General features: G+C 36.0%; 1 pseudogene; it reads left to right on the plus strand.

The window, feature by feature from the left end:
• The first annotated feature begins 3,505 nt into the window (after positions 1-3,505).
• On the plus strand, positions 3,506-3,604 carry LOC132310653 (small nucleolar RNA R71; annotated as a pseudogene).
• The last annotated feature ends 21,990 nt before the right edge of the window (positions 3,605-25,594 follow it).

The raw sequence follows: 25,594 nt of genomic DNA on the forward strand, positions 1-25,594 counted from the left end.
ATGACTTAGCAATTTGAGCTAAACCAACCCTAGTATGTCACTGTCCCATACCGGTGCATACCATCCATCCATCTAGTAGTTGACATTACAGATAAGGAATGTAAACATCAAACTAATCCATAACTACAACAATTGATAATATAACTATGTAAATATAAATATCAATTGTTCCAAAAATACCTAGTCAATGCGTATAGCAAACTGAACCAAAAAAAGCATACATAGAAATATAAACTAACATGCTTACTCCCGTAACTGATAAATCTAAATAATAAGATACATCAATTAATTTCATAACAAGCATAATACAAATAGACAATCTATCATGCTCATACTATACCAACCCATTAATTAATGCTATAAATGATAAAAAGATACACATCAATTAATCCTCAGTAAACATGACAAAAATAAAGAATTTGACATGCATATTTTACATCATTGATACCTAATTAGAGATGAATGATCCCTGATAGAAAATTTATAAATTAAGTTCCAACAATTTAAACATCCATAGTCAAATTCAGTATATGTAAGTTGTTAAGAAATTCCTGTTATTTAAATTTCTAACAATCTAGAACTGGGTACACCTTCTGTGTTTTAAACCACACTTCTAAACCATCCAAAACCTACCATCACAGTCTCTAACTTAAGTCTGAAAACCCAAAAATCCATTCACAGTAGCCCAACCTCGCTGGAAATAGCAGAAAAAAAAAATAAAGAAAACAAAGAAGCAGGCTAAATTCCCAACTTAGCAAGCTAAGTTCCCAACTAAGCCAACTAAGTTCCCAACTGATCAAGCTAATTTCCCAACTTAGTCGGCTCTGTTGGTGATGCCGTTTTCTTCACTTTCCTTGAGTCCGGCGTCTTCCCGATGAACTGTCTTCCTTACCTAGGGTTCCTAAGATCTAAACTAGACTCCAAGGTGTTCCAGAAATAATTAAACCCTTTGTTTAATAATCGACAACAATTGCAACCCGAACTATGCAATAAGGATTTAAAACAAGCAACTTACAGCTTAAGTAAACTGTAAACCCAATGAAAAGCTATACACAATCACGTTGAAAAATAATTAACGAATTAACTTAAACTAAATCAAGTCCATTTAAACAATTAAATTTAATAGTTAAACCGGTAACTTTAAGTAAATTAATTCAATTAAAATAACCAAAATAATTAACTATAATTAAATCAATTAAATTAGAACAATTCGATAAGTAAATTCAATTAGATCACAACAATGAAAACCATTAAAAAATAACCATAATTAAAGCAACAAAATTACATATATGCACAACAGTAACTAAAACTGCAAATTAAACAACAAATTAAATATCAGGACTATCCTTTTGAAATTAGGGGTATTACATGCATCCCCTCCTTAATGGGGTGATAAGTACTTTGAACTCCACCCAACAAATGGTTCCCTAGAGAACTTGTTGGATTAGGCTTAAAGGAACTTGTTGGTCCTTTTTTAATGTGATCTTTGGGCTTCCGTGCCCTTTAAAAACAAGATTTTGAAACAACTTTTTTCAAATTCAGGGTTGAAGATAACCCTTTTGAAATTTTGGTTTCAAGCAAAGACTCTATTCCTTCAGATTTATTAGCATGATATTTTTATACAACATTCACTTCTTAATGCTTGTCAAATGAATTCGGGGTTGGATTGAAGATATTCAACTTCACCTTCATGTGGCCAAATGAGATCTTTATTATCCACGTCCTACAATTAATGTTGGCATTCGCGGTTGCCAAGAAAGGACGGCCAAGGATAACGGGAATTTGGCTCTTAGGATTCAGGATTGATTCCGTGTTAATGACAATGAAATCGACGGGGAAGAAAAATTTATCAATCTTAATGAATACATCCTCAATGATACCCTTAGGCTTTTTGATTGATCGGTCGGCAAGTTGTAAAACCACCGACGTCGGTTTCAAGTCTCCTAAGGCTAATTTGACATATACCAAGTATAGAAGAAGATTAACACTTGCTCCGAAGTCTAGAAGAGCCCGATTAATGACATGGTCACCAATGACACAAGATATAGTAGGTGAACCGGGGTCTTTGAACTTTGGAAGAGTGTTATGCTGCAAAATAGAGCTCACTTGCTTGGTCAAGACCAATTTCCTAGGTGCTTGGCTTTTGTTCTTCCTCTTTTGGGTGCAAAGATCTTTTAAAAACTTGGCATAAGCCGGAATTTGCTTGATTGCATCCAAAAGTGGAAGGTTAACCTTCACTTTCCTAAACACATCAATGATTTCATTTGTCTTTGTCTTTTGCTTGTCAAGATAAATGGATCCTTTTAAGGCATCCGGAAATGGAGCTTTTGGTTCAAAAACTTTTTCAGAATTTTTCCTTGAAGTCTCTTCAGCATAAGAATTTTTTAAATCATGCTTTGATTCATTTTTCAAATCAGTTTTTGACACTTTCTCATTTGAATGATCATACATATGCAATGAAGGAGGAATATGATAAGAAATGGGACGGGTGTCAACTTGTGGTTGCATCGGTTCACTCTCTACATTGGACATGCCTACTTGGTTGTCAATGATTCTCCCACTTCTCAAGGTTGTCACTGCATTGACATGCTCTATTATAGGACTTTCCGATGAGGAATGAGTCTCCACAACATATTGTTGCTTTGGTGGGGCATTCAAAGGCATTTTCCCTTTCTCTCTAGCATTTAAAGTACTAGCTATTTGCCCTACTTGGGTTTCTAGCTTAGCAATGGATTGAGAATGAGAATGAAACAATTGAGTGTTCACCTCTAGGGTGCCTAGAGCGGTTAAAACTTTCTCTTCAAAAGCGGGACTCCTAGAGTTTCCTTGAGAATATGATGGTTGATTAGGAAAATAAGAATTAGAAAATTGATTACCATGCGATTAAAATGATGATCTAAAACCTTAGGAACCTTGGCTTTGTATCGAAGGTGGAACATAATTCCCTTGAAAACCACCTTGGGGAGGGTTTAAACCTTCCCCTTGGTTTCTCCAAGAGAAATTCGGGTGATTCCTCCAACTAGAATTATAGTGATTGCCATAAGGATTGTTTCCTGGATTAACAAAAGCTGCATTAACTTGTTCATGATGCTCACTTTGAACATGTCCATGGGGACAATTGGAAGTAGAATGTAAGACACTTGAACAAGTCATACATGATTCATTGGATGCATGATGGGAATGGTTAGGGAAGGAAGATACTTGATTTGCTGAGTTTTGGTTAATCAAGAATTGATCAAACCTTTGAGATAAGGATTTCATCTCGGCGGCTATTTCATTAGAATGGTCAACTTGATGTAAGCCAACACTCTTTCTTCCACTTGAATTCCTACCATTCTTAGAAGATAAAGTTCGATGCAAAGAATTTTCACTCATGCTTTCGTAAAGACGCCACACGTCATCCTCATGCCTATCAATGTAAGAGCCACCCATGAAAGCATCAACCATGCCCTTGTAATTATCGAATAAACTCTCAAAGAAATATTGAACTAATTGCCATTTGGGCATGTCATGATGTGGACACTTCCTAAGTAATTCATTAAATCTTTCCCATGCCTCATGGAACGTTTCCCCATCCCCGTGTGAAAACTCTAGAATTGAGGTTCTCATGGCATTGGTCTTAGAAACCGGATAGTACTTCTTTAAGAACTCTTGTTGCATTTCTGCCCAAGAAGTTATTGAAAAAGGCCTAAGATTATTAAACCAATATTTTGCATTGTCTTTAAGGGTGAATGGAAAAATTCTAAGCCTTAAGACCTTTTTCAGCATGTCCGTGCATCTTACGGAGGAACATACTTCAAGAAACTCATCCAAATGCTTGTAAGGTTCTTCACTTGGAAGTCCATGATAGTTAGGAAGCATTTGAGTGGTTTGTGATTTGATTTAAAAGGTGGCAATTGAATACATGTGGGTGCATTATATTCATTAGGCACATAGTGATCTCTTAAAGCAAGGGGAGGGTTAACAATTGGAGGTGCAACATGGGCACCTTGATTGCCTTGAACTATGGGAGGTTGTGGAGCAAACATTGGCCTAGGCATTCCCAATGGAACTTGGCCTTGTTGTTGTGGTGGGTGAATGAATGGCCTTGGCATGCCTAATGGTATTTGCATGTTATCATGATGCACATTGGGGTGGAGGATACCTTGTTGGTCTATGTGACCAAGGTCCTCCACATGGTCCTCATTATGTACTTCCATTGTAGAAGTAGAATGATTAAAATTACCCTTTCCCCTAGGTGTATGAACAATGGATTCTAAATTCAAATTAAGAGGGACAAAAGTAGGATTTAATGACCTTCGACCATGCATGCACCAGCAAAACACAAACAAGTAACAAATAATCAACAATCACTTCACCTTCGCAACAATTCAATAATCAACAAACTTTTTCCACATATAATGATCCCATACTCCCATGCTATCAACAATATGCAAAGAACAATAAAATTGCCTCCACGCGGGCTCCCGATTTATCTAAGAATTAAAATACAAGCCTCCACGTCGGCCGACAATTTAATTGAAGATTGAGTTAAGAAAGAGCTTACAAAGGGTCCTTTAGCACTTCAATTCAATTTTCAATTTTAGCCTTGCAATTTTTTTTAGATTTTAGCTTTTTTCTTGCATTTGCTTAGCTCCTTGCTTAAAATGCTCATTTGCTCACCTTCTAGCTCAATACACCTAGTCAAACAACAACCAACATAATAAGTAACCAAAATGAAAATGAAAATAAAGTAAAGACACGATCAAAAGAGTACTAATTCCTAATTGATTCCACAAATACGACGTTGCCTTCAATCAATCCCAGGCAACGGAGCCAAAAACTTGGTGTGCTCGTCGTCAAGCACCGAAGCTTAAAAGATGGACTAATATGAGTGTGGCCAAGTTTTACATTTATAATTTCCACTACTACCTTTCACTAAAAATATAGTTAGGGCGAGTAGGGATCGTCCCAAGGGATTGGTGGGTCGTATTAGGTTGTGGAATCGAGATTAGGGTTAGTAGGTCGAGTGATCAAAAGATTGGTTGGTGATTGAATTATACTAAGATGCAATTTAAACTAAAGTAAACAATTAAATACAATGAAGAGAAAATAAGAGAGAGAGATCTTGGGGTTTAGAGATTACCACTAAGCATAGCTTCTCTACACCCTTAATAAATGATTAATGAGGGGAAAAACATGTATTGCAACAATAGTGTGTGTGTGTGGTTGTTTCAACAAGTATGGATCACTAATTAAGTATATATTGTCTAAGCAACATAGTGGATAACACAATATATAAAACTAAGCCATTAATCCTTTCTTTAAGCTCACAATCTAAACACATCACAAGGTTAAAGACATATGCTACTTGTTTTCATAAGTATGAAACATCAAACAACAAGTATGGATTGTCCTCCTATTTAACATCTAAACTACAATTATCAAATAATAAAATGAACCACAAGAGCATTCTATTAAGCACTATGTTTAATGAGTATGAATTATCAATTATCAATTATCAAATGAGTATGAATCATCAAATAAACCACAAGAGTATTCTATTAAGCACTATATCTTGACAATCTCTAGATTTATAGCATCAATACACATAAACATGCATCAATAACACAAAATCTAGAGACAAACACGTGAACATCTATTCCAGCATACATAGACATATGGATAGAATAAAATGATCAATTGGAAGCATTAAACCACACAAATCATTGAATAAACAAGATCTATGTATGTAAAAATGTCAAAACATATATCATAATACAAATCCCCTCAAAAATATATAAATAAAGATGTAGAAAGCATGCTTCAGGCTAACTCTAGCCCCAAGAGGATGTCTAGCCACTCATAGATGGTGTCTTCCAATGCTCAAGGGCTAACTCTATGGTAGAAATTGCTCATCTTCTTGGTTGATGGAAGAACTCCAAGCTTGTGTCTCTAGCCTCCTCTCTTCTTTTCTTCCTCACTAAGAATATGATATGGAAATTGTGTCAAAAGTCTTTCTCAAGTATATCTCAAGAATGGCTCATATGCCTTATACAGGTAGGTCAAATGTCACACCCAATAGTCTGGGCTCGCACATCAATATTCCTCCAATGATTGCACCATGAGCCAACCTTTAATGAGCTGGATTTTGTCTTTTTTCGGGCTTGAGGAAGTTCGATCGATCGAACTTGTGGTGAGATCGATCGAACATGGCTGAGATTTATCAAACTTAAGCTAGATCGATCCTCTATTATGGCGTCTTTTTGGATAAGGACAGATCTGATATATTTTGGGGAAAGAGACAAAAGTGGTAGGTGGGGTGGTATAACAGGGTAAGATGGAATCTTTTCGATCGATCTGAGAAATGTTGGATCGATCAAACTTTGTGGGATCTTTGGATAAGGACAAAATAGTTCAGATCCATCTTGAAGTGTTGAAATCGATCAAAGTTGGATCGATCGAATATTTCCTGAGATTGATCGAACTTGCTGAATGTCCACCACTTGCTTCCTTTTGCTCCCACTTTGCTTCTTTCTTTGATTCATCTCAAGATTGCTTCAATTATGTTCTTATTTAGCTAAGTTAGCTTATTTTGGGGATAAGCACCTGAAAAGGGTAATGACACGAAATTAGTCTAAAACGGGAAAGTAAGATAGATAAAGGTCCTAGAATACCTAAGCTTAAGGGGTTTAAATGCGCACTTTTTAGCGCTCATCATGGTGATCCTACTTCTACCCCTGTAACTCCTACCCCTCATGATCTCGCTGGATCTGATGAAGTGGAGGTCATAAAAGACACGGCCTAGCTTCATTTTTTCTCTTTTTTTTTTATTTTCCTTTTATCTCTTCATCTTCTCTATTTTTTTGTTTAAGATCTAAGAGAGAGAGGACTACTTATAATTTTGATCAATTAATTGAAGAATTTTTTGTTGAATCCAAAGGTTTATAATTCTTGTTTAGCTTTCCTACCAAGTGTTTTTGTTTGAAAATTTTTCTAAGTGTTTGGCGATCAGCCATATTGACATCGGTTACTTTACACTTGTTTTTGCAATGAAACTTCATTTTTACTTGAAATTTTTCCAAGTATTTGGCGGTCGGCCGTTCTGCCATTTGCTACTTCACACTTGTTGTTGTAATGAAACTTTATTTTTGCTTGAAAATTTTTTCTCAGTGTTTGGCGATCAGCTATTTTGCCACTTGCCACTTGCCACTTCAGCTTCATTGATTTTTTCTAAGTTTTTGGCGATCGGTACTACCCTTGTTAGTTCTCCACCTGAACTAGATGCACCGCAGGCCAGTCGATCGGCTTCAAAGTTCCCTTCTCTAGGTATCCACGTGAACTTGACTTGGTCAAATCCTTTGATCTCTCGTTCAACAACAGAGCGGTATGCCTCCATCGTACTGTCCCTTATGTTATACTCTCCCATCACTTGCTTCACGATCAATTGTGAGTCGCTAAAGACACCCAACGACTTGATTCTGAGCTCTTTGGCAAGTCTTAGCCCTACTAGTAATGCTTCGTATTCTGCTTCGTTATTTGTTGCCTCAAACTTTAGTTTAATTACTTTGTGTAATCTTATGCCTTCAGGGGTTTGTAGCTTAATTCCTACTCCTGCCCCTATTTGGTTTTATGACCCGTAAACGTAAAGCCTCCATGATGGGTCTTCCATCACTTTCTCTTCGTCCTTGGCCTCACATTTAAGTAGAAAGTCGGCTATGTCCTGGCCTTTTATTGTCATTCGAGGCTCATAAGTGATGTCAAATGAACTTAACTCAATTGTTCATTTAATGATTCTGCCAGATAAGTCAGGCTTGTGCAGAATGACTCTTATTGGATAAGTGGTGGGGATGATGATCTGGTGAGTCTCAAAATACTGTCGGAGCTTCTTTTTGGCATACACTAGTGCAAATATAACTTTTCTTGCTTGTGAGTACCTTGTCTTAGGGTCGATCATTATCTTGCTTACGTAAAATAAGAGATATTGGCTCGTTTCTTCCTCTCTAATTAGCACAGCGCTTGTTGCAGACTTCGATATAGTAAGGTAAAGATACAGTCACTTATTCTGTCTTGGTGCAGAGAGGATTGGTTGGCTACGTATATACTCTTTGAGTTCGAACAAGGCTTATTGATGCTTGCTCTCCCAAGTTTGTCTGCCATTACTTCTGATCGTATTGAAGAATGGTCTGCATCGATCTGATAGTCTTGAGACGAACTTGCTGTGTGCTGCTATCCTTCCTATAAAGGTGTGGACTTCTTTGAGGGTTTTCGGCTCCTCACTCCTTATTAGTGCTTATTCCTGGGTGGGACTCACCTCAATCCCTAGCTATTAATAATATGCCCTAAGAATTGCCCAGAACCAACCCCGATGCTCACGTAACATGTCGAACACTTTTTGAAGTTAGGAGAGATGATCTTCCTTCTTCTTACTTTTCACCACCATATCATTAATGTATGTTTCCACTGTTTTGCCAATCTAGGCTTTGAAAATTTTGCTAACCAACCTCTGATATATGGCTCGTGCATTCTTTAGACCGAACGACATTACCTTGTAGCAATAAGTCCCTCGTTCTATAATGAAAGAGGTCTTCTCCTCATTGTCCAGGTGCATGGCTATTTGGTTGTAGCCCAAATATGCATCTAAGAAAGTCAGATGCTCATATCCAATGGTTGCATCTACTATTTGGTCAATTTTGGGCAAGGGAAATTTATCTTTTGGATAAGCCTTATACAAGTTGGTGAAATCAATGCAGACTCTCCATTTTCCATTCTTTTTCCACACTGAACAACCAGGAAGGGTACTGAACTTTTCTAATGAAACTTGCCTCCAATAGTCTATCCACTTCATCCGCTATAATCTGGTTTTGTGTGGCGCAAACCTTCTTTGTTTTTACCTGATTGGGTTGAAGTTAGGATCTACGTTAAAGCAGTGACGTGATAGAGTTGTTTTTCTTCTTCGGTCTACAGTGATCATATCTTTGTTATTCTTGTGGGTTGCATGGGGCCGATCTGTACTTCTTCTAACGGCTCTATTATGAGGATTGTTTCCCCTGCCCTCAACTCATCTTCTTTGGTCGAAGGGATCTATAATTGCTATTTTGTGCTCGTAAACTGGTCACTGCCTTGCCCTTTCCACTGGCCTTAAGTGTCACCACATAGCACTCTTTAGTAGTGATTTGGTTTCCGTGGATGTTAATCACCTCTTTACCATCTAGACTTAGCATCGCATGACTTGGTGCACAGTGGATAGAATGCCTTGTACTTTGTGGATCCACCCTTTTCTCATTAAGAGGTCATAAGAAGGGTCTGCATAAACTATAACGAAGTTCTCCTTCAAGTTCCATCGCACAGTTCACACGGGTAGCTCAATAACTCCAATAGGCTTTAATCTCTTACTGTCAAAACCTGCCAAGGGATTCTTTGTAGGTCTGACCTGCTTTAGATATACCATTAACTGTTTGAACGCCACCTTGGTTATGATGTTGGAGCTGTTGCCCGAGTCCACTAAGACCCTTTTGATTAAGTAGTTTGCCGTACACCATTAGACTTATCACCAATGGATCCTTATATGGTGTTTGTACCCTTTAAAGGTTGTCCTTATCAAATCTGATCAAGGGCACATCCATCTCTTGGCGGACCGTATTCACGTTTCCTATCCTTCTCATCTTATGAGCTTTCGTGAATCGTCTTCATCTTAACTCTTCTGACTTATCCTCGACTTCAGGTCGTCTATGGATTGCATTAATTACAGGGACTAACTGCCTTTCCTGAGGGTTTGCCTTTGCATTTTACCTTGGGTAGCCATCCTTTCAGTTCTGATCCTTATCCTGGACATAGTTGGCCAAGTCTCCCTTTATAATCAGTATCTCAACTTGTCTCTTCAAGTTCTTACACTTATTTGTCTGGTGTCCGAAGTCAATATAGAATGCACAGTACTTGGTTTGATCTGTTTGTTTGATTGGTTATCTGATTGGTTGAGGTACTACGAACATCCCTTTATTCTTTTGATACAGCCATGCCAAAGTAACCTTAGGTGGTGTGACTATCTCACCATCTTGTTACCTTTTTTCTGCCTTCCAAGGCATCACTCGGGGCTGTAATACTGTATGGTCTTCCTTGTATTGACTGCCTCATCCTCATCGAGACGCACATAGCCTTGCATTATTGAATTGAGTTTGTCTATGGTCTTAGGCATTGCCACTACCAAGGATGTATGAAATTGAGTCCTTTTAGTCATAGTGAATTTAAATGCCTGTATTGCTGATGATGGGTGGCAATCAATCACCATGCTTATCTCTAGATTAAATCTGGTGACAAAGGCCTAGAGGCACTTCCCCTACTGCTGCCTCATAGTGAATAGACATGATATATCTTTCTCAATCCGCCGATTACCAAAGTACTAACCTATGACTAAGTCGTAAAGTGTCTGAAAGCTTCCAACCAACCCCCTCGATAGGTGGTTGATCTAGTTGACTGCAGGTCCAGTGAGGCTTATTAGGGAGACCTTACACATCAGGGCATCATCCTCGGTGTCCAAGGCCATTTTAACTCGATCTGATGAATGTGCTCAGTTGGATCCTTCGTTTCGTAAAATAACGTGAATGTTGGCATTGAAAACTTTATAGGTTTTGGCGATTTCAATATATCTATTGCCCAAGTAATGACTCTAGAGGGAGGTGAATAGAGTCTTAGCAAACAATGGTCAATTTTTTTATTTCAATTGAGGTGTAATAGCAAGGCTGATTTCTCAACAATAATTTAACAAAGCAATTTGAAATTAAGGTTATACCTACCAGCAATATCAAGAGATTAATTTAAATGAACCTGAAGCAATAAATGTACGAGATAAAGAGAGAGATTGTAAACAAGTACTTAGCAATTTTTACGAGGTTCGAAAACTCCTACTCCTCGGCTCAAGACGCCTCTTGAGACTTCCCAATCCACTATGGCTTCTCCTTTCGGCTAGAGAGCAAGCTTTTTACAAGAAGCCCTTCATTGCTTCTAAATGCGAAGACTTCTCCTTTCGGCTAGAGAGCAAACTTTTTACAAGAAGCCCTTCATTGCTTCTAAATGCAAAGAGAAACTCCTTCTCTTAGTCTACCTTGGGCCACACCAGCCCTTACAAGAGTTGAAGAAGATATACAAAGTACAAGATGATCTCTCTCAGATCTGAAGTACAAGTTTCAGCTCTAGAGTATGTATGAATAACTTGAAGCTTAATACTCTCTCAAGATATAAAGTATGTGTATGATGATAAGAAGGTTCTAAGACTACAAGAATGTGTTTCTCAATAAATCCAATTCCTTTTTATGAAGACCACAAGTCATTATATAGAGTTTCAGATGAGTTTGATATGTATTCTAGCTGTTGAACACACACTTCGAGGAAAAATGGCCGTTCAAAATTTGAATTCTCGCTAGTTCGGTCATCCAAAATAAAACACTATTGCGGTTCGGTCGACCGAAACTGTTTGAGGTTGGCTATCATACTTATTTTAGTAGACCGAAGAATTCTTTCTCTTGTTTCGGTCGACCGAAACTCCTTCCTCCTTTGTTCGAAACATTCTGTGAGAATCGGCTCCTTCGATACATTTGGCTCCTTAGTTTCGGTCCTTTGAAACTCCTAGAGAAACTTTTCATTTTCTTAGTTCAGTAGACCGAACTGAGTTGGTCCTGTATTTCGGTAAACCGAAATACCTTAAAAGCTATGATTTAGACTCATTGATAGAATCGGTCAACCGGTTTAAATTATCCTTCCATTTCAGTCGACCGAAATGAAACTTAAATTCTAGGAGCATGTTTTGATGATGTTTAAACTTGGTCCAATGATCCTTAACCTTAATGAATGAGTTTCGATGTATGATTTTGAGAGTGTGAGCCTCAAGATGTTGGTACATGTTTTAACAAGGTTTCCTAAAAAGCTCACCATCCTAGCTAATCCCATTTGATGAGATGTTGATGACTTGTCTTTGAGTCTTGATTCCTTTGACTTTTTCTCATGCCTTCATGATGCTTCTTCATTTTTGCTTTTCTGTGTAATGTCTTGTCTTGATGAAAGCTTAGATCTGTAATTTTACTCAAGGAAGACATTAGTACGCATGGAACATCATTAATGAATTATGATCATCAAAAGCCTTAGATTCAAGGTCAACAATCTCCCCCTTTTTTTATGATGACAATTCATTGATGTTGTTTGGAAAATAAGAGTATGGAATGTGAACAATTCTCCCCTATCAATGTGCATAATTTTAGAGGTGAGGACAAACATATAAGAGATTACAAATCTCCCGCTTTTCTTGTGCATCCATCTAAGCAAGATCATATTTAAGGCATGTATACATATTAAGCAAGATCAAGACAATGCATTAAAAAAAATGCAATTCATAAATACCAAAAACATGTATCTCATTTGATTAATGAATTCAAAGTACATTCAAAGATCAGTACAGCCAATGATCACATCTATTCCATTTTATTAGCAACTTCACAACTATTCCATATTTTCAACCACATGAATCAACATCATTTCTCCCCCTTTGTCAATTACCAAAAAGGTGGGGGGGGGGGGGGGGCATCAAAAGTGAGGGAGTCCCGTAGCTTGGAGGTCAGCAAAGTCATGCTTGATAACGTCGACTTCGGTTGCTACCTCTTCAACTCTTTCGAGTAAGGCGAGAATATGGTCCCGATTTTCCTTCTCAAGGAGGGATCGAAAAAGCAATACTCTCAAGTAGAAGCTCACAGAGGGATCTTTCTTCGGAAGGAGGAATAGGTTCTTGTTGTTCTTCCTCTACTTGTTCTTCTTCTCTGTCTTCATTACCACCCACTTCAGTATCTCCTGTTTGGTGCTCTGCCACGACAATGTCTTGGCCCTCACTTGTCGGATCTCCAAACTTAGGGTTATACCAAGAGTTGGCTTTGGATTTTTTGAGACCCATTCGACTCAGCAAGTCTCTGTCAATTCTGTAAAGTTTAGTAAGCTCCTTTTTATCCTCTCCTTCTATGCGCACCTTATAAGCTCTGAATATTAATGTAAGAGGCATAGCATAGAATAGGTGAGTTTTTTCCTTCTTAATGCAATCTTGCATGTGGTGAAAGATGATGAAAACGAGGTCAAATTGCTTTCTGTTTAGAACACACCATATGAGAAAAACTTCCATAAATGGCACATCCGAGCGTTCGCCTGATTTTAGAAGGATGGTATGGATGATGACATAATAAATAAGATGAGCTTGTACGGTTAACTGACTTGCAATAATCTTGTCAGTGTTTTCAGTAGGGAAGTGGCTCATTTGTTGAACTGCTTGGAGAGGATGAAACTCTTCCCCATGATACCAGTTATAGGATGTAAAGTAGGTGATATCCCCGTAAGGAATTTTGAGAATGTGGCGCATACTGGACAAGGTAAGGTGAATGTGAGTGCCCACTACAAAAGAATCGTAAGTGTTTTGCTCTAGTTCTTTCTCAAGATGAGTGTAAAACATTCTAACAAGCTTGGGATAAAAAGGGACTTTGAGTGATACAAATTCACCCAACCCAATAGCATCAAACAGAGAGAAGGTGTGTTGGATCAATGTTTCACTTTTATTACTATTAAAAAATTTCCCTTTCTCAACTATTTTATGGAGGAATTTGGTTTCATAAATTTCCTTGAACTCGGGTTCTTGGAAAAGATGCATAGTTGGGGTAGGATAGGGGTCGGAATGCTCAGGGTTTGGTGGGTTAGACCCTCCTGCATCTATATCATGAGAATGCTTAGTGCATTTTTTTAGGTCTCTATCAGTTCTAAAAGGATTCTTATGGGAAGCCATAGGTTCTTTCTAGAGATGAAGGATTTTGTGAGATAGATGACAAGGTTTTGTGCAACAAAATCTAACTTAGGATGATATCAAATCATAAAATGCTATACAGAGATCAATAATCAAAATAGAGGAGTTTGACGAGGAGTTGATTGATTCAAAGTGAGAGGAGTGGAACTTACCTCTGATGTGAGGATGAGAGAGATGAGGTTGTTTGCAGTCACCTCTTGAGAGTTAGAGAGAGAGAGGGTTTTGAGTTTGATATCAAAATGGGATTCGCAGGCCTCTTAAACTCATATTTGGGCCTTACGTGTTGGGGCCCCGAAGAATTGGTCGACCGAAATGGCTTCATCGGTCGTCCGATTTGCATTTTGAAGAGGAATTAAATTTCTTATTTCGGTCGACTGAAATATAGTATTGGTCTGCCAAAATGTTTATTTCGGTCAACCGAAGCATAGTTTCGGTCTGCGGAACAAGGTCAGAAGTAAAATGTATTCAGTGTTCATCAGTGGTCATGGATCTCTTTCTCTATTGCCATTCCGATTTTTCGACGAAGTGTGCAAAATCTATCTTCTTAAAGTGGCTTCGTGAGAATGTCAGCTAATTGATTCTCGGTACTAATGAACATTAATTCAATTTCGGTTTTTGATACGTGATCACGTAAGAAATGATATCTAATCTCAATATGCTTTGTTTTATAGTGCTGAATAGGGTTCTTTGATATGCAAATGGCGCTGGTATTGTCACATTTGATAGGGATTTTGTTGAAGAATAAACCAAAGTCTTTAAGCTGTTGTTTGATATACAAGATTTGTGCACAGTAGCTACCAGTAGCAACATATTTAGCTTCAGCGGTAGATAATGCGATTGAATTTTGTTTCTTGTAAGACCAAGATATAAGGGACTGACTAATAAAGTGACATGCGCCGCTTGTACTTTTTCTATCAACTTTATAGCCGACAAAATCCGCATCCGTAAATCCTACAAGTTCAAATGATGTGTACCGAGGATATCACAATCCTAAGTTGAATGTGCCATTTAAGTATTTGAAAATACGCTTGACAGCATTTAAGTGAGATTCTTTGTGACAAGATTAAAACCTAGCACATAGACAAACACTAAACATAATGTCCGGCCTACTAGCTGTTAAATATAGAAGACTTCCAATCATCCCTCTATATTTCTTAATATCAACATCCTTGCCTTTCTCATCCTTATCAAGCTTTAAGGAAGGACTCATGGGAGTTTTAGCATGTTTGGCGTCCTCGGAGCCAAATTTCTTTAGCAAATCTTTAGTATACTTTGATTGGTAGACAAAGATTCCATCAAGAGTTTGTTTGATTTGCAGCCCTAAGAAGAAGTTCAGTTCACCCATCATGCTCATTTCAAACTCGTTTTACATGGAGGAGGCAAACTCTTTGCTTAACAAGTCATTTGTTGATCCAAAAATAATATCATCAACGTAAATTTGAATGATCAACAAATTGCCATCAATAATTTTGGTAAAAAGCGTATTGTCAATTTTACCTTTACCAAAACCATTTGAAAGTAGAAATCTACTAAGTCTTTCATACCAAGCTGTAGGAGCTTGTTTCAAACCATATAATGCTTTAAACAATTTATAAACATGGTTTGGACTTTCATAGCTTTCAAAGCCTGGTGGTTGTTCTACATATACTTTTTCATCTATAAACCCATTTAAGAAAGCACTATTTACATCCATTTGAAATAATGTGAAATTTTTGTGAGATGCAAATGCAAGCAACATTCTTATAGCCTCAAGTCTAGCAAAGGGAGCAAAAGTCTCTTCATAATCTATACCCTCTTCTTGGTTATAGCCTTTTGCAACAAGTCTAGCCTTGTTTCTAATAATGATTCCCGATTCATCCTTTTTTTGTGTCGACGATTTTTTTATTTTAAGGTCCAGGGACAAGATTCCAAACCTTGTTTCTTTTGAATTGAATGAGTTCTTCTTGCATTGCCAAAAGCCAAGATTCATTATTTTCAGCCTCATGTATATTTTTAGGTTCGAATTGAGAAACAAAAGCAACAAAGTTGCATACATTTCTTAATTATAACCTTATACTAACACCTTTGGATGGATCACCAATAACTTGATCTAATTGATGATTATGAACTAACTTCCATTCATTTGGAGTAGTTTTATTTTGAGAGATATCATCACTTAAATTGGTATTTTAAGAGACATCAATAGGAGACTCATTTATATTGAGTTCATTGATACTCTTCTCAAGCACCATAGGGGATTCATTATTATTAAGTTAATTGGTACCCTTTTCAAGTTCAATTTCTTCATCATTGTCTATCACACCTTTTATAGGAGAAGTTGGGGATTCATCAAACACAACATGTATGGATTCAACCACAACTAATGTCCTCTTATTATATACTCTAAATGCTTTACTTCTAGAAGAGTAACCAAGAAAGATGCCTTCATCAGATTTAACATCAAATTTTCCTAGATTGTCCTTGTCATTTACAACGAAACATTTACACCCAAAAACTTTGAAATAGCCAATATTAGGTTTCTTTTTATTCCACAACTCATAAGGTGTTTTGTTGAGAATTTTTCTAATGACGACTCTATTTATGACATAGCATGAAGTATTAATGGCTTCGGTCCATAGAGATCTAGGTGATTTGTGCTCATTTAGCATGGTTCTAGCCATCTCTTGAAGAGATCTATTTTTCCTTTCAACAACTCCATTTTATTGGGGAGTCCTAGGTGCAGAGAGTTTATGATTGTAGCCATTTTCGTCGCAAAATCTTTCAAAGTCTTGATTATCAAACTCTCTTTCCCTATCACTTCTAATGGTTTTAATCTTACACTCTTTTTCGTTTTCGACTCTTTTGCAAAATTTTGAAAGAATTGAATGAGCCTCATTTTTGCGAGCAAGAAAGAACACCCAAGTGAATCTAGAGTAGTCATCAACAATTACAAAAGCATAAAGTTTACCGCCAAGGCTAGAAATTTTCTCCAGTCCAAATAGATCCTTGTGAATCAATTCAATTTGTTTTGAAGTGGTTATTGTGAAACAAGAGTTACGTAGGGTGCGGAAACTGTTAGTTGATTTTAATTGTGATTAACTCCTTTATGAACTATATCTAATTATTAGGTCAACTTGCTTAATTTATGATTGATTAGAATATATGGTCAATTTAAACATCCACAATCACAAATATATGAAAAGTAAAACAAGTTAGAGTTAGAGAGATTGAACCAGGATTTTTAGCGAGGAAACCCCAGTTGATAAAATACGTCAACTGTTATGGGAAAAACCTTGTGGACTATGCAGTGTAAAGCAAACCAATCCACTATGTTTGAAACAAAGTGTTCCGAACTTTGACTATGGCTCACACCCTATCGTTCTACACCACACCAACCACTGACGATCATCTGGCTTTGCGACTCCCCATCCAACAGCAACTTGATCTCAGGTTTAAACTTGATATTTGTAGAAGAGTAGCAGGTAGATCAGACAGCACTCCTCAAATGCTCCAACCCTTCCAAAGTGTGACTGCGTTTACTTCTGTTCTTCAAGATCTGAACGCGACTGTAGAAGAATTAAATCCTGCTGATCATCTGAAATATCTGAATCTTCAATACAGCTCCAATTCTGATGAGATAGAGAACACTACAACTAAATCACTCATGAATATATTTGTGTGCTCTCAAAAATAAATTCAGAATAATTAGATTTGATTTTCTGAAGTTTTCTCTCTCTAAAGGCTTTCTCAAAATATAGAATTGATTTTCCCTAAAGCCGTTACTAGACCAATGTATATGACATAGTTTATATAGAGTTTTGAAAATCCTAATCCCTCAGAAAATATGATAAATTTCATGCATAGGACTTAGAAGAAATTTGGAATCAAAAAGAAAACTTTCAGCAAAAAGGAAACTAAAATCCAAGTGCCGCTAGAAGACCTTGAACCAGTTTAGCCATCTTAAACCGGTTCAAGATGGACAGTCTTGAAATTTGCAATATTTTGCAATTACTCTTGTTTCGAACCTTCCAGAAACCGTCATAACTGTTCTCACTACCTCTCGACCTTCTTATAGCATCTTTCTCATTATCTCAATGAAGTAATGAACACTTGACTTTCTTCTTCAAATCCGCATCCGATCGTCAATGTTCGAAATTTTTGAACCGAAAAATTACAACTCAATCGGACTTGTTTTGACAACGAAATAAGCCAATTACAAAATATATATCTCACAATCTCCCCCTTTGGCAATTTTGTGACAAAACCCTAAAAATAATTCAGCAATCTACCCCAACAGAAAAGTAAATTACAGTGATTGTTAGAGGAAAATAAAACACATTTATTTTCTTGAAACCTCAGGAAACTTCAACACATTTAGCAACCTGTAATCTACACATTAGCTCAAACACAACTACCCATGAAGCTTAATCAAGAAAATAAACATAAGCATAATGCCTGAATGTCAATGCCATGTAGCAACCTGTAATCTGCAATGAACAATGGTTCTCCCCCTTAATGCAAAAAGTCTCTCTCCCCCTGAATGAGAAAGTATCTCCACTCTCTCCCCCTTTTTGTCTCAAATTAACAAGGTTCTCATGGAATAAAAATCCTAGAATAAGGAAGTAACCAACCATATAAATCCTATAAATTTAAACCAAGAAGATTGTAGACTTCACAAGATTATATGTATCAACATAAATAACCAGGATCAATTCTATTAAGTTCCACAAACTTAGTAAGTGTAGTAAAATCACCACCAAGTTCTAAAAACATATGATCTGTCAATTGTTCATATTTTAGATAATAAATCAATGATATCACATATCCTTAGAAATCAAATGATCAACATGTGCAAAAGACATTTTTTTTTTTTTTTTTAAATCTCTCTTTGTGCTCCATTTGTTTTCTTTTTGTACATTGGCCGCTTTCACGCTTATGGGCAGCCAGCTCTTTCCCTTATTTCCATTTGTTTTGAGTCAAGGTAGCTTTCGGACAAATCCCAAAGGTAGCCTTTTCCATCTCACTTTTTTTTCAAAACAACATTTATTTTTTTTCAAAAACTATTTCATTCCAAGCTATTTTTCAATTTTCTTTTCCTTCCACTCTTTTGGTCTAAAACATATAAACAAGTTTAAATTCCAAGACAATTATTAATCATATCAATATTATCTTTGACCAAAACAATGACATTTCAAGTAAATGTAATATCAATGATTCATTTACTATACAAAATAAATAAGCAAAACTAACTTCAACAAATCATAGCCATTTTATGCTTTCCACAGATAATCCATGTGTCATGAAACTCCTTGTGTTCAACATACTCAATCAATATGGTTTGCTTATCTTCTCAAAAACATAATCTAGACTCTCAAGATATGCATGAAGATCCTTTTTAGATATGTCTTTGCAATGCATCTAATCAAGACAACAGACACCAATAGATTTCCTAAAATGAGAAAACTTAGGAGCATCTAATGGTTTAGTGAGAATATCAGCCAAATTCTGATCAGTATGCACTTTTTCCAAAGACAAGACATTTTTATTCAACAAGTTCCCTAAGAAAATGATTTTGAATGTCAATGTGCTTAGTCCAAGAATGCAAAACTGGATTCTTTAAAATATTAATTGTACTAGTATTATCACAAAAGATAGAAATAGTACCTTGATTGACTCCATAATCCAGTAGCATTTGTTTCATCCAAAGCAATTGTGTGCAACAATTTCCAGCAGCAATGTATTCAGCCTCACAAGATGATAAAGATATGCAACTTTGCTTCTTACTGTACCATGAAACAAGATTAGTACCAACATAGAAACAACCACCTAAAGTACTTTTTCTATCATCCTTGCTTCCAGCCCAATCAACATCAGTATAGCCTGTAATCTCAAAGTTAGACTCAGAAGAATAACGCAATCCATAATTCAATGTACTATTGACATAACGAATAATACGCTTGACTGCAAGAATGTGTTATTCTCTAAGATCAACTTGATACCTAGAACAAACAGCTTGCTACCAAATATAATAAGCTACCAATCACACTCCTATACAAGAAATGATCAACCTTATTAGGATCAGAGTCTCTATCTAATTTGGATGAAGTACTCATAGGAGTTTGAATATGCTTTGAATCTTTCATACCAAACTTCTTAACTAGCTCCTTTACATACTTTGATTGAGATATGAAAATCCCATCATCAAGTTATTTCACTTGGATACCTAGAAAGAAAGTTAGTTCCCCAACCATGCTCATTTCAAAAGTTTTACTCATATCTTTAGAAAAAGTATGAACAAGGCTATCACATGTAGCGCCAAAAACAATATCATCCACATATATTTGAGCAATAATAAAATCTTTTCTTTTCCTGAAAATAAACAATGTTTTATCTGCTCCTCCTCTCTTGAAGCCCTTGTGTAATAGATAAGAAGTCAACTTCTCATACCATGCTCTAGGTGCTTGCTTTAAGCCATAAATAGCCTTTTTAAGATGAAAAACAAAATCTGGATTATGTGGATCAATAAAACCTTTTGGTTGTGCTACATAAACTTCTTCCTGCAAAATACCATTTAGAAAGCACTTTTAACATCCATTTGAAACAATTTGAATTTAAAGTGACATGTAGGAGCAAAAAGAAGTCGAATAGATTTAAGTCTAGCAACAGGTGCAAAAGTCTCATCAAAATCAATTCCTTCAACTTGAGTGTATCCTTGTGTAACTAATCTAGCTTTATTTTTCATCACAAAACCATGCTCATCAAGTTTATTCTTAAAGATCCATTTGGTCCCTATGATATTAACATCACTAGGTCGAAGCATTACTTCCCAAACATCATTCTTCACAAATTGAAGCAATTCTTCTTACATAGCCATAAGCTAATCAGAACTTTGAAGAGCTTCATTAACATTCTTAGGTTCAAACCGATCCATGTGACATGAGTGAACAATATCATCTACAATACATGAGTGTCCTACATCATCGCGGACTGTACTCCTGGTACCATGTTTATCCCATGGACCTATCACATTGTCAATTGGATGACTCAATCTAACTCTAGAACTGCTAGATGTGGGAATATCTAGAGATGGTGCAGGAATTCCTATAGGTTCATTAGTGGTAACCTCTAATTCCTCATCCTTATCGTCTTCACCCTCTTCACTTTCTCCATCTTTATCCTCAACTCTTTCTTCTTCTTGAATTGCAGGTTCTTTTCTTTCTCCTACAAGTTATCTTAGATTTTGTATCATCAAAAGCCACATTTATAGACTCCATGACCACTTTTGTTTTAAGATTAAAAACCCTATAAGCCCGACTGTTTTGTGAATAACCCAAAAACATACCTTCATCACTTCTAGAGTCAAATTTTCCTAAGTGTTCCCTATCTCTAAGGATATAACATTTACTTCTAAAGACTCTAAAGTATTTAACAGTGGGCTTTCTATCATACCACAATTCAAATGAAGTCTTGTTAATTCCAGGCCTAAGATAAACTCTATTTAGGATATGACAAGCAGTACGTACCGATTCAGCCCAAAAGTGACTAACAATCTTATTCTCCTGAAGCATAGTACGAGCCATACCTACAATTGCCCTATTTTTCCTTTCCACTACACCATTCTGTTATGGTGTTTTGGGTGTTGAAAATTCATGCTTAATGTTATTCTTATCACAATATTCAATAAACTCTTTAGGTTCGAATTCACCTCCATTGTCGCTCCTAATCCGATTAATTCGATATCCCTTCTCATTTTGAATAAGTTGGCAAATAGACCTGAAATTCACAAAAGTATCAAATTTTTCTCTCAAATATGCAACAAAAGTAAACCTAGAAAAATCATCAACCATAACAAGCGTATATCTTTTTCCTCCAATACTATCAAGTGTTATGCGACCCATCAAATCCATATAGATCAATTCTAAAGGTCGAGAAGTGACTTTATAAATAAGTCTCTTATGTGACACTCTAGTTTGTTTTCCTAACGGACATAGACCACATATTTCATTCTTAGACATCTTCAATTTAGGCAAACCTCGAACAAGATCATTGTTAGACAAATTCAATAAATCATTATAATTCATATGTCCAAGTCTTTTATGCCATAAAACAGCCTCATCAGTAACTGCAGAAAAACACATAAGTGAAGGATCTGAAAACACAACCTAACAATTATTAGAAGTTCTAGTTCCTTTCAAGATGCATTCACCTTTTTCATTAGTTACAAAACACCCTTGTTGAGTAAAATCGACTTGAAACTCCTCATCACATATTTGACTAATACTTAACAGATTAGTAGCTAAACCTTTAACATATAGAACATTTTTTAACTCCCCAATTCCTGAAAATTTGATCTTACCTTTACCACTTACGGTAGAAGCTTTACCATCACCAAAAGTAACAATACCAATTGAGCGTTCCTTAAATGTGGTAAACAATGTTCTATCTCCTGTCATATACCTAGAGCAACCACTATCAAAATACCAACCACATGGACCAAGTGCTCTAAGTGCAGTGTGCATGGAAAGACACTTAAAAGTCTCTTTATTTCCCCAAACAATTTTAGATTCATTATGTAATGATTTCCCTATTGTTCTTGGCAAAGTGTCATAAGGCTCTACAGTCCTAATCCTCCTCTTCCTCAAATTTGAACTCTCCAGATTTTTCACTTTCTTTCCTAGTTCAATTTTTCTTTTCTGACACTTATACTTGATATGTCCTTTTTCACCATAAAAATGACATGTTGAAACAAGTTTAAGAGAATTAGAAATAACACAAGGCTTGGTTTCAACTTTCACAAAAATATCTTTAGATTTTTGAAAATGCAAATCCTTTGAAGTTAATGCCAAATTGTTGTTACTCCTAATATTCTCAACAACTTCTTTCATCTTATTAATTTTGCAAGTGCCAATATCAATTTTCTGAACAGACTGTTTTGATTTTACAAATTCACTACTCAAATTATCAATTTTAAGTTCCAGTGATTTATTAAACAAATTTACCTCTTTAAGCTCCATTTCCAGAAAATCAATTTTATGAAGAAGATGCAAATTTTTATGGCCAAATTCTTATTAGAGACAAAAACTTCTAACTTGTAAATATCTCTATCAAGTTCCACAAAATCTAATTTTTCTAACAATGTCTCAAAATCCTTTTTAAACTTTGAACACTCACTTTGCATACTTGTGACAGAATTAGAAACAGGAGGTAAAGATAACACATCAACAGATGAATTTTCAGACATGATGCAAAAATCAACAATTAATCAACAAATAAGATCTACTTTGTATATCGAGTAACCCGCTCTAATACCAAATTGTAAAACAAGAGTTACGTGGGGTGTGGAAACTATTAGTTGATTTTAATTGTGATTAACTCCTTTATGACCTATATCAAATTATTAGGTCAACTTGCTCAATTTATTATTGATTAGAATATATGATCAATTTAAACATCCACAATCACAAATATATGAAAAGTAAAGCAAGTTAGAGTTAGAGAAATTGCACCAGGATTTTTAACAAGGAAACCCAGTTGATAAAATACGTCAACTGTTATGGGCAAAACCTTGTGGATTATGCATTCCAAAGTAAACCAATCCATTATGTTTAAAACAAAGTATTCCAAACATTGACTCTGGCTCACACCCTATCGTTCTACACCACACCAACCACTAACGATCCTCTGGCTTTGCGACTCCCCGTCCAACAACAACTTAATCTCAGGCTCACACTTGATATTTGTAGAAGAGTAGCAGGTAGATCAGACAGCACTCCTCGAATGCTTCAACCCTTCCAAAGTGTGACTGCGTTTACTTCTGTTCTTCAAGATCTGAATGCGATTGTAGAAGAATTAAATCCTGCTGATCATCTGGAATATCTGAATCTTCAATACAGCTCCAATTCCGATGAGATAGAGAACACTACAACTAAATCACTCATGAATATATTTGTGTGCTCTCAAAAATAAATTCAGAATAATCAGATTTGATTTTCTGAAGTTTTCTCTCTCTAAAGGTTTTTTCAAAATATAGAATTGATTTTCCCTAAACCCGTTACCAGACCAATGTATATGACATGGTTTATATAGAGTTTTGAAAGTCCTAATCCCTCAGAAAATATGATAAATTTCGTGCATATGACTTAGAAGAAAGTTGGAATCGAAAAGGAAACTTTCAGCAAAAAGGAAACTAAAATCCAATTGTCGCTAGAAGACCCTGAACCGGTTCAGCCATCTTGAACTAGTTCAAGATGGACAGTACTGAATCCCACGGATTCTTGAACCGGTTCAAGATGGACAGTCTTGAAAATTTGCAATATTTTGCAATTATTCTTGTTTCGAACCTTCCAGAAACCGTCCTAACTGTTCTCACTACCTCTCAACCTTCGTAGAGCATCTTTCTCATTATCTCAAAGTGTAGTAATGAACACTTGACTTTCTTCTTCAAATCCGCATCCGATCGTCAATCTTCAAAATTTTTGAACCAAAAAATTACAAGTTGATTGGACTTGTTTTGATAACGAAATAAGCCAATTACAATCTATATATCTCACAGTTATATCCTTTTTTCCTTTTGAAGGAAGACTTGACTTTATTACCTATTTGGCAAGCACTACAAGGTTTGTCTTTTGAGAAATTTGTCTTTGGGAGACCTTTGACTAATTCGTTTTTAGACAATCTTGAGATTAAATCCATACTAGCATGACCTAACCTTCTATGCCATAACCAACTATGTTCATTTGATAACATAAAGTATTTAACATCTTGATCATGAAGTTCTCCTAAGAGCAAAGTATATACATTACCACTTCTAGGGGCACAAAATATTTGATTTTCATTTCTTTTAACAATACACTTATCCATTCTAAAGATCACATCAAAACAATTATCACAAAATTGACTAACACTAAATAGATTATGCTTTAAATCTTCAACAAGCAAAACATTTTCAATGGACAAGGAAGAATAAATACCTATGATTCCAATGCCAATTACCTTACCTTTAGAATTGTCTCCAAATGTGACACTTCCTCCGTTGTATGCCTCTAGAGAAGAGAATTTTAAGTAGTCTCCCGTCATGTGTCTTGAATATCTACTATCTAGAAACCATTTGTCCTTAGAGGATGTGGAGGCCTTCAAAACATCCTACAAGAGAGATTTTAATAGTCTTCACTTGGTACCCAAATGTTGTTGGGTCCATAAGAGTTAGCTAGACGCACATATGTTCCTTTAGGAACCCACTTCTTGATAATTTTTGGCCATTTTTTTTAGCAATCTTGGATAAGATGACCCAATCTTTTATAATAGTTACATCTAGAGTTTTTGTCTTTACTTTTAACAAAATAGTTATTCAAAGGCTCTCTTTTTTTCAATAGGCATTCTTTTTTGTCAAAATGATCAAATCCTAATCCATTTTTGTTAAAGACACTCCTTTGAGCACCTAACATGAGTTCTAGATTTTTTGTGCCTTGAGTAAATTTTGCTAGACTATCAGTTTGGTCCTCAATAATTAATTTCAAAGATTCGTTTCCATTTTGAAGAGTTTGAAGTTTTTTTTCAATGATAAGCTTTTCTCTTATTTGAAATACACATTTTTTGACCATTTTTCCTAGTTCATCATGCAATTCTCTAAAGCCATCAAGTAGACCATTATACGCATTAACCAAATTATCATAAGACATTTCACATTTAGATAAAGAGCCAAGATTAGAGTCTACCTCATCCTTGTTTGCCATGAGACAGATAATAGCCTTTTCCTCATCGCTTTCGGAATCGTTTGAGTCATCATATTCCCAAGTCTCCTCTTTATAAATA

Source organism: Cornus florida, unplaced genomic scaffold (genome assembly GCF_030987335.1).
Source record: "Cornus florida cultivar Cherokee Brave unplaced genomic scaffold, ASM3098733v1 CherokeeBrave_3.0.0_Hap2_Chr05, whole genome shotgun sequence".
Lineage (NCBI taxonomy): Eukaryota > Viridiplantae > Streptophyta > Magnoliopsida > Cornales > Cornaceae > Cornus > Cornus florida.